This window comes from Myotis davidii, unplaced genomic scaffold (genome assembly GCF_000327345.1).
Source record: "Myotis davidii unplaced genomic scaffold, ASM32734v1 scaffold698, whole genome shotgun sequence".
Taxonomy (NCBI): Eukaryota; Metazoa; Chordata; class Mammalia; order Chiroptera; family Vespertilionidae; genus Myotis; species Myotis davidii.
The window spans coordinates 49086-59491 of record NW_006290032.1 but is presented as its reverse complement, the minus strand read 5'-3'; positions in this window follow the sequence as shown (position 1 = coordinate 59491).

Genomic DNA, 10406 nt, shown 5'->3' with positions numbered 1-10406 from the left:
TCAATGCTTTTTAACATAAAAAAATGTGCTTACACTCTCTCATAATAAAAGAAACAAATGAAAACAGACACTCCTTTTTTGCCTGTGTGGCAAGACTAAAAGTTTAATAAATATAGTGAGTATGGCCAGCTGGCTTGGCTCCGTGGTGAGCGTCAACCTATGAACCAGGAGGTCACGGTTCGATTCCCGGTCGGGGCACAGGCCCGGGTTTCGGGCTCCATCCCCAGTGTGGGGCATGCAGGAGGCAGCCGATCCACGATTCTCTCTCATTGTTGATGTTTCTCTCTCTCTCTCCCTATCCCTTCCTCTCTGAAATCAACAAAAATATACTTTTAAAAAACAAAAATAAAAAGCAAGGGAAATGGCTGAGCAGAAGAAGGCTCCCGCTGGGCGTCACGTGGTCCAGGCATCACTTCAGTCGCTGCTGGGAACTATGTAAAGTTACTCCAAAAAAGTCAAAGGGGCCCTGGCCGGTGTGGCTCAGTGGATAGTGTTCACCGGCAGTCGGAAGGGTCGTGGGTTCAATTCCCAGTCAAGGGCACGTTCCTCGGTTGCAGGTTCCACAGCCAGGACAGGGCGCTTGTGGGAGGCAACCAATGGATGTGTCTCTCTCATGTCAGTGTTTCCCTCTCTCTCTCTCTGTCTGTCTCTCTCCTCGTTTCCACTCTCTCTAGAAATCAATGAAAAAAACATCAAATATCCTCGGGTGAAAAAAAAAATCAAAGGACCGAATGGGAGAAACTTGAGGGGGTGAGTTCCCTCCCTGACTGCGGCCCCCACGGGTCAGACTTTGCACGGAGCCGACAGCGGGGCCATGAGGTGGGTGGCCGGAAGCTTCCTTCAGTCCTGGGTTTCCCGCTAATGAACCTTGTTCTGCAGATGCCCGGCCCCAGGGGCGCTGGGAGGAGTCGAGCTTGAGGCCCCGTCACCCCGAGAGAAACGAGGATGGAAAAGGGGAGCACGGGGGCTTCAGCTGGGCCAGCACGGGCCGCCTGGTGGCTGGGTGTCCGCGGGGTCGTGCACCAGGAGGCCGGGAGGCAAAGCGTTTTTAGGGGGAGCGTTGGCTCGGGCTGGCTGACTCGGGGGCACCCAGGGGTAGGGGCTGGGAGAGTCTCTGACTGAGAGAGCTGTGCTGGGTGAAGCTGCTGTCAGCTAGCGAGCGAGGAACACCTGATGCCCCAGACCCCACTGCTGCACAAACTGAGAAGCGTGTTACCACCGCGTGGCCCACCCTGGGTCAGAGCGGCCCCGGGATTCCCTCGGGAGCCACGGGAATGGGGGGCGAGTGTCCCCGAGGAGCCGCAATAGAGGGCGCCGTTTCTACGCAGACGCGAATTAGTCTATAGCGGATGTTTCTGGAAGATGCATGTACCTCCAGGAAACAAGAGACGGGAAAACAGTGGAGAAAACCCGACAGACTGTCTGTGCCGATGTTCCCTTCCTCTCTGCGCAGGGAGAACATTTCCCGCTTCACCCGGAGCCTGGCTGCTTACAACGTCCACTCACCCTGTTTCACCTGGTTTCCCAGGAGCCCAGCCGCACAGGGAGCTCGTGGGAACACAAATGCCGCTTCCCCCCGCCCCCTCCCCTGGGAGTTCACTGCCTCACCCCTTTCAGGTTTCAGCCCCCAAAGGTCGCCTTCTTCTGTGAGGTCATCCCTGGTGACCCGAGCTAAATGTTATAAACTAGAGGCCCGGTGCAGGAAATTAGTGCACGGGTACGGTCCCAGGCCTGGCCTGCGATCAGGGCCATCTTGCCCAGCTGCTGGCAGCCAGCCCTGCCCCCCGCCACCACCCACCCCGGTTCCTCATTCTCCATTGGTGATGGGAGCCTGCCCCCTGGGGGAAGGGACCAAGAGGTTGGCCTGTGGCTGAGGGCAGCTCCTGCATTGAGCATCTGCCCCCTGGTGGTCAATGTGCATCATAGCAACCAGTCGTTCTGTCTACCAGTCGATTTGCATATTAGCCTTTTATTATATAGGATTATCCTACACGCTGAACTGCTTTTTCTTTTTTCACTTTTCTTCTTTGCTCTTATCACTCCAACATGGGATCCACCTGCTTATTTACAAACTAGAGGCCCAGTGCACGAAATTCATGCACGAGGGGGAGGGGGAGTGTCTCTCAGCCCAGCCTGCACCCTCTTGCAATTTGGGACCCCTCGGATAGGGTCCCTAGGCCTGGCCGGCAGTCCCGGAGGCGGGAGCAGGGCTACTGGCAGACAGGAGACCGGGGCCGCAGCAGGAGGGGCCAGGTGGGGGTGCAGAGGATGGGCTGAGACCCGCTCCTGTGCCCACCGCTGCCTCACGGCCCACAGTTCCTTTCCAGGTGCACGAATTTGTGCACCGGGATCCTATTATTAATAATGAACTACAACGTTCGCTAATGACTGATGACTATAATCATGTTGCATTCATTTCTCTTACGCGCCTTATACACAGGTGCACCATTTCTCTCCACTAATACTAGCAGCGAATATTTTAGCAACCGGTTGCCACATCATTAGTCTTGGACTGACTTGTTGGGAGTGCGCAACAGGAAATATTGAGCTTTCGTAGAACGAGAAAAATAGGTTTATTGGCGTTATGCTTATTAATTTGTGTAGTTAATGAGTGTCTGGTAAGTTAATGTTCAAGAAAAAATACTAATTTTTATTAAAATGTTATTTTACGTTAATGACAACTCATTTATTTCAGCCCTTTGTATTCAGCATTCTCTATTGAAATAAACCTACGTTTCTATGAAAATCGAACCTCTTAGTTTTTTGTGGCCACACAAACTTAAACCTTGTTTATTTGGCCCATGTTAGCCTTTGGGATTGACATGCTTGTAATCTAAGCTGTCTGCATTGTACTTTATTTTCTTACTTATTATTTAGTAATCCTCACCTCAGGATATTTTTCCCATTGATTTTTTTTTCTTTTTAGAGAGAGTGGAAGGGAGGGGGAGAGACAGAGAGAGAAACATCGATGTGAGAGAGACACATCACTTAGTTGCCTCCCACAGGAGCCCCGACTGGGCTGGGGACGGAGCCTGCAATGATACATGCTCTCGAATGGAGTCGAACCCAGGACCGTTTAGTCCTGGGCAGGTGCTCTAACCATTTGAGTACCCAGCCAGACAAACTGCCTGCATTTTAGATAAGAACTCCGTACTAAGTGTAATTAGGAAGTGTAGTTAGAAAAATACAGCTTTCGTTTTGGAGACGAGAGATGCAAGCACTGATTAATTTTCCTGAGTCCTCAAGGGTCTGAGGAACATGAGCTAATACTTTCCTTTCGAGTAACCAGGGTGTGGTGACTGGTGTCTGGCTGCTCGGCCGGCCCTGAACCCAGTCCGACGGGCGTGACCTTGAATGAGGGGTGTCCGCTGGGTACCGCCTGGTACCCTGGATCCCACATGCGGAACCAGTCGTGACTGGAGTGTGGGCACGGGGTCCCGTTCTCTCCCGCAGTGAGGGGTCCCCGCCTCGCCCCCCAGGATCACTCCAAATGCCACCGCGAGAAACTGGCCTTCCCTCCGGAATTCAGCCGGGAAACGTTCAAGTCCCAGCAACACTGTTGCTATAGCAACCTGATGAGCTATTCTTAGCAACCAGCCACAACTCACACCCACCAGGTCCCTTCGTTTATTCCAAGAAGAATAATGTTGACATCGCAATTTCTAACACGTACAGATCCCACCAACCGACGTGTGTGGGTGCGAGCCGGCGGGATCTGGCAGGTCACGGCTAATCACGCGCCCTGGGCCTCGGGCACGTCCTGCGTGTACACGGCAGACACACACGGAAGGGCGCCCTGCCTGGCTGGGAGGACAGACGGTTTTATCTGTCTCTCCGAGAATTCGTCAACGACAGCAGAATCCCCAAACGGCACTCATCCGTGGCTAGAGCTGACATGTCTCTGACAAATCATACATCGTTTACAACGAGTAACGCAGGTAGCGTGAAGTCTCACGTTTGCCAGGATTTGGCTTTTGGTTCTAAAGCCGTCACCAGGACGGGCATCGCTCAGGAGCGCCCCGGGCACCTCTGGGAGGGGTGGTCGGCTGCGAGGTGCCCGGCAGCGGCAGGGCCGTGGGGTCCCTCATGGGCAGCCGGGCGACGCCAGGGACCCTGGGGCTCGGCTCTGAAGGGCGGGGTCAGCCAGGGCTGGGCAGGGGGGTCTGGAGTCGGAGTGGCCCCAGGCTGACCGCGAAGCTGCAGGGACCGCGGCCCTCTGGTTCAATAAAGGGCCCTTTCTATCCGCCCGGATCCTGGGTCATTCTGTTCTGATGGGGAAGACAAAGAACCCAATCACATTCCCCGCCCCCCAGCGCACCCTGGGGTTCCAGGCCAGCGGCTCCTGGTGCCGATGGGGGCCGGGAGGGAGGGAATGAAGGCAAAACCGCCAGCAGCACCAGCACGGCTCTCTGTGGTCCGAGCCGTGGACAGGGCGGCGTGTAAACAGTGACTCGCTGGAGCAACCGTAGGGCGCCCTCTTCAGAGGCCTCCAATTTTGATAAATTACTTTCAAATATCAAATCTGCCCTAACCAGTGTGGCTCAGTGGATAGAGCGTCGGCCTGCAGACCGAAGGGTCCCGGGTTCGATTCCGGTCAAGGGCACAGACGTCGGTCGCAGGCTCCTCCCCAGCCCGGGCCCTGGTCGGGGCTTGTGCAGGAGGTAACCAATCGATGTGTTTCTCTCACATCAATATTTCTCTCTATCTTTTCACTCTCTCTAAAAATCAACGGAAAAATATCCTCAGGTGAGGGTTTTTTTAAAAAATAGAAATTGGTAATTCCCTCTGTCTTCCACTCCCTCTAAAACACAATGGAAAATATCCTTGGGTGAGGATTTAAAATATCCTATATAACAAAACCCTGATATGCAAATCAACCCAAGGGCAGAACAACTGTTTGCTATTATGCCCACTGACCCCCAGAGGGCAGACACTGGAGCTGCCCCCTGGGGGTCAGTGTGCTCCCACGGGGGGGCACCGCTCAGCCAGAAGCTGGGCTCACGGCTGGCGAGTGCAGCGGTGGTGGCGGGATCCTCTCCCTCCCCCGTGATGGCGCTAAGGACCCCTCGGGGGTCAAGGATTGCGAGAGGGCGCAGGCCGGGCTGAGGGACGAATTTCGTGCACCAGGCTTCTAGTGTGTGTGTGTGTATATTTCTATATTTTGAAAACATGCGTTGAAATTGCCTGCACATCCCTTACATAACGATTCAATGCTCCCTATCCAGTCAGGGGCATGTCCCCAGTAGGGGGTGTGCAGGAGGCAGCTGGTCGATGTTTCTCTCTCATCGATGTTTCTAACTCTCTATTCCTCTCCCTTCCTCTCTGTAAAAAATCAATAAAATATATTTTAAAAATAAAAAATAAAAACGTGGTGTCGTGTGCCCTGTAACCCTGCTCCACGGTCCCTTCCCTACGGTGCTGGGACCTGAAATGTGCAAAAAATCAAGTTTATATGCAACTTACTTGGCAGGAAAACCTAGTCGGACCAGAACTCATGTGACCCCAAAACTAACTGGAAGGGCGGGTATTTTCTCAGGCAGCGTGGTTATCCTCATACCTCACAGCTGTCCAACATCTACATTTAACCACGTTATGTTTCAAAAGGTCAAAACATTCTGAATGCTAGCCCGGCCGGCGTGGCTCAGTGGTTGAGCATCGACCTATGAACCAGGAGGTCAGGGTTCGATTCCCGGTCAGGGCACAGGCCGGGTTACGGGTTTGATCCCAGTGTGGGGCGTGCAGGAGGCAGCCAGTCCATGATTCTCTTATCAGTGATGTTTCTCTCTCTCTCTCCCTCTCCCTTCCTCTCTGACATTAATACAAATCTTTTTTTTAAATTTCTGAATTCTACAAGGTCACACGAGGGTTGTTCAGGAAGAATCGGGACGTGTATACTTATTGGGAAACGGCAGGTGGAGCCCGGGTTTCCCCTGGAGTCTCTCTCCAAGACGCCAGCGTGCTTGTCCCTTCTCATCCCTCAGGCCCCCAGCTCCCGCGTCTGAAGAGGACGCCTCGGTCCCCCTCGGTCACCCACACGTCACTCCCTGCCCCCTGACCTCAGCCACAGCGACCTCCGCTCCTCCACCTGCAGCCAGTGACCGGCCCTCATCGTCCTGCTCACGCTGTGTTCCTGGCACCTCACCTGTGCTCAGCATATCCTTGTTGAATGAATGAATGAGTGAATGAATAAATGAATGAATGAATGGATGGATGGGTGTTTGTAACTATGTGCAGTAAAGATGGGGAAAGACCCAATGTTGCGGGCCTGGTTTTTTTGTGGGGTTTCTTTTAGTTGATTTTTTTAAAGAGAAAGGGAGAGAGAGAGAAGCATCAATGATGGGAGACAACCATGGGTCGGCTGCCTCCTGTACACCCCACATTGGGGATCGAGCCTGCAACCCGGGCAGGTGCCCTGACGGGGAATCGAACCCTGACCTCCTGGTTCGTAGGTCGATGCTCAGCCACTGAGCCACACCAGCCGGGCAGCAGGCATATTTTTCACATTTGGGGGATTATCTCTACTTTTGAAATTTTCTGAGAAAACTGTATCCCTTTCGTAATCGAGGGAACAAGTTGTAAGAGGCTCGCGGGTCAGTGATTAGATTGCTCACGTCACGCCAAACACTTCGCTCAGGGCACTCACTGTTACAGAGCAGCATGCTCCTGCTCTCGGCGTCTCCTCCCGCCCGGACCCTCGGCAGCTCCACAAGGTGAGGAACCGGCAAATGCCAAGGGCATCCAGACCAGCTGGCAGAGGCCCCGGCCAACGCTGCCCGCCCCAGTCGGGTATGTGAGACGCTCTCCTGACTGACCCGAAGCAAAGTGCTGCATTTTGTGCCCCCCGCGTCGTGTGTGTGCGTGTGTGTGCGCGTGTGTGCGCGCGCGCAAGGGTGTGCATGCCTGTGTGTGCACACATGTCTGTGTGTGCGTGTTTGCATGTGTGCAAGCATGCACGTGCACCTGTGTGTGCATGTGTGTTGCGTGTGGTTGCTCCCAACAATGGGCTTCGGGAAACATGAAATCTAACAGGAACTTGGGGTTCGTTTCTGAGGACGGGATGCGGATCAGGGCACGTGCCTGCTTCCAGGTGAGCTCGCCCTGAGCCCCCGGGGGGCTGGCTGCCTGCACAGAGCACAGCAACCACCCACCCCAGCCCCAGTGCACCCTGCGCCCCCGACCAGCCGCTGTCCCTGGAGCCACAGGGGGTCACAGCAGCTCTCTCCACGCCCCAGGCAGGTGTCGGGGAGCAGCCTCACGCTCCTGGTGGTGGCAGACTCGGGCGCCCTGTGTTCTAGGCACGGGGCCGTTTTCACAGGCACATCCTGGCCCACCGCTAGCTTACTTTATTTGTTTACTTATGTTTTTATTGATTTCAGAGAGGAAAGGAGAGGGAGAGGGAGATAGAAACATCACTGATGAGAGAGAATCATGGATCGGCTGCCGCCTGCACGCCCCCCACTGGGGATCAAGTCCACACAACCCAGGCACGTGCCCCGACCAGGAATCGAACCCGGGACCCTTCAGTCCACAGGCCCTCGCTCTATGGACTGAGCCACACCGGCCAGGGCGCGGCCCCTGCTGTCAATGGAGAAGCACTTTACGAAGAAGGACCCAGAGAATGCAGAAGCACATACAACACAGAACCCCTGGAGGAGACTTAAAACGGGCTCACACTTTGGGGCACGTTGACACCACAGAGAAGCACGGCCTGCCCTCCCCTCGAGACACCCGACTCCGTCGCTGAGTCCTGCTGCCGACTCACTCGGCGGCTCCAAAACCCAGCCAGGCATCCAACAAGCAAACCCCGAGAGCTGAGGCCCGCAGCTGCTCTCTGCTGTGCTGGCCCTCTGTCCGCAGGCTCTCGGCCCTTCCCTAGGACAGGCTGCGTGCACAGAACCAACCGGACCACTGCCCCAGCACCGCCGGACCCGGAGCCAGAGCCACCGCCCACAGCCAGGGGGACAGGCCGACTCCAAGTGAGGGAGGGCCGGGGTGCTGGTAGCAAAACGATCCTGTTGATGACACAAAACATAGAAAGGCCATTTGGGCCCCTCCTCCCCCTGTGTTCTCCAAGGAGCTTATGGACACGGACAATAAATAATGGGGTGAAGGCCCGGGCCCACGAGCGAGGGGCCTGCGCCCACCGGGGGGCAGGAAGCGCCAGTTTGCCCCCCAGCAACACCCATCTACCCTGGAAAAGGCAGCTGTTCATGAACACCGGGCTCTCCAAGGCTATGAGACACCCAGGGGCCGGCCGCCAACAGGCCAGTCTCAGCTCGTGGGCTCTGGTCACACCGGCCTCCTGGGGCCTCCCATTCTCCCTGAAAACCTACGTTATCTTAGAAAAGTATTCGTTCAGTTTGCTAAGCTACTGTCCTTGCAACAACACCTACTGAGACGTGGAATTAAGTGTTAATTTTCCATTTCACCTTGGAAGGAGACTGTCATGAACTGTCCAAAGTAACAGAAGTGTGTGCATGTGTGTAATGCATGCTCATGCTTGTGTGTGTGCACGTGTGTGCATGTGTGTAGCGCACGCTCATGCTTGTGTGTGTGCATAGGTGTGTTGTGTGCGTGTGCGCTCAAATGTGTGCTGTGTGGTGTGTGCAGGTGCTCATGTGTGCGTTAGTGTGCGATCACGCTTGCGTGTGCACAGGTGTGTGTGCTCATGTGTGCTGTGAGCATGTGAGTACATGTGTGTACATGTTCACTGTGTGGGAGCACTCACATGTTCGCATGCACACTTGTATCCTCATGTATGTGTGCTCAAATGTGTGTGCTGTGTGCAGGTGCTCATGTGTGTGTGAGTGAACGCTAATGCTTGTGTGTGTGTGCACAGGTGTGTGTGCATGTGTGTGCTCTTGTGTGCTGTGTGTGCTTGTGCGTGTGAATACGTGTGTGTACGTGTGCATGTGTACTCGTGTTTGTGTGCAAATGTGTGTACATGTTCGTGCATGTGTGCACACAGGTGCATACAGATGTGAGTACATGTGTGTGTGTTCACATGCATGTCTGAGGGCGCTCGCGTTTGTGTGTCTGTGTGTGCACGTGTGTCTGTGTGTGCGCGTGCCTCTGTGTGTACATGTGTACACATTCGCACACGTGTGTGCTTCCCTATAACCCGCTATTTTGAAGGCCCTGCTTATTCCGAGTGCAGAACCAGGCAGCCCTTCTCACCCCGTCTGTCTCCATCAGACCATCATCCCCCGGGCCTGCCCCCACTCCCATTAACTGCCCTTTTCCCAGGAAGCACGTGCGTCGTCTGGGGGGCTGGCGAGACGGCACCACGGGCTGCAGGCATTTCCTGAAACTGTCTGCGAAGGTCACTCCGCTGTGTCTAACCTCTCGCCACCCAGAGACGCGCTCTGTGGAGACGGGAGGACACGCAGCTCAGGCGGCGGCGCCTTCGGGGCGCGGACTTGTCTGCCCCCAGAATCACCCGCTCCGGCGCATGCAGCACCGCCCGCCACACGTGCAGGGGGTCCCGTGGGCAAGGGGATGGCTCCGAGGATCGCGAATCGGGACGGTGCCTGTGTCTTCATGGGTCGTGTCCTCAGGTGCCTTCCCCTCAATAGTAACACACCGTGGTCCCGTCAGAGTTATTGGTGGTTTCTCTGCTGTTCAGGGAGAATCTTTAATGGGAAGCTGGTCCCCTCTGGGTTTGTTTTCTTCCTTAAAACACGGGAAAAGCCGCTCTCTGGGGCCGGCTCTGGCCTTGGTGCTGGCCGCTATCTGCTTCCAGAACCACACAGCATGCGGCACCTCTGCCCAGCTAGGCGGCTCTGTCCCCACCGGCGGAGCAGCCACTGCCAGGCTGGCACGCAGGACGCCTCCTGCAGGCGACGCAGTGCGGCCTCCGGGGCGATGCAGACTGTCTGCACAGGGTGTCCGTGCCGCCTGGGTGGCCCAGGAGCGCTTCCACCATCCCCGGTTAGGGCTCTGAGACGTGGGCCTGAGAGCATCACGCTGAGCGAAATACGCCAGCGGGGGAAGGTCACGTATCGCATGACCTCACTCGCATGTGGACACTGACGCACACAATAGATCCAGAGACACAGGAGCAGGGGCCAGGCTGTGGACCCTCGGAGCGAAGGCGGGGAGGGTAAGTGGGTGGGAAGAGATCAAACAAAGACCTTGTGTGCGTACATATGTGCACGACCCATGGACACAGACAACGGGGTGGTGAGGCCGGGGCGGGCGGGCAATGGGGGAAAGGGAAGGGGGACATCTGTAATACTCTCAACAATAAAGATTTTTTAAAAAGAAAGAAATACTCCAAGTATAATGACTTTTAAGAGATAAAAATAAATAAGATACACAAAGCTCTGAGTAGAAGGAAGCCCCTCACCCTCTCCTCCTCGCCCACTGCCTGCCCCGTGCCCACCGCAGGCTAAGACCACGGCCCC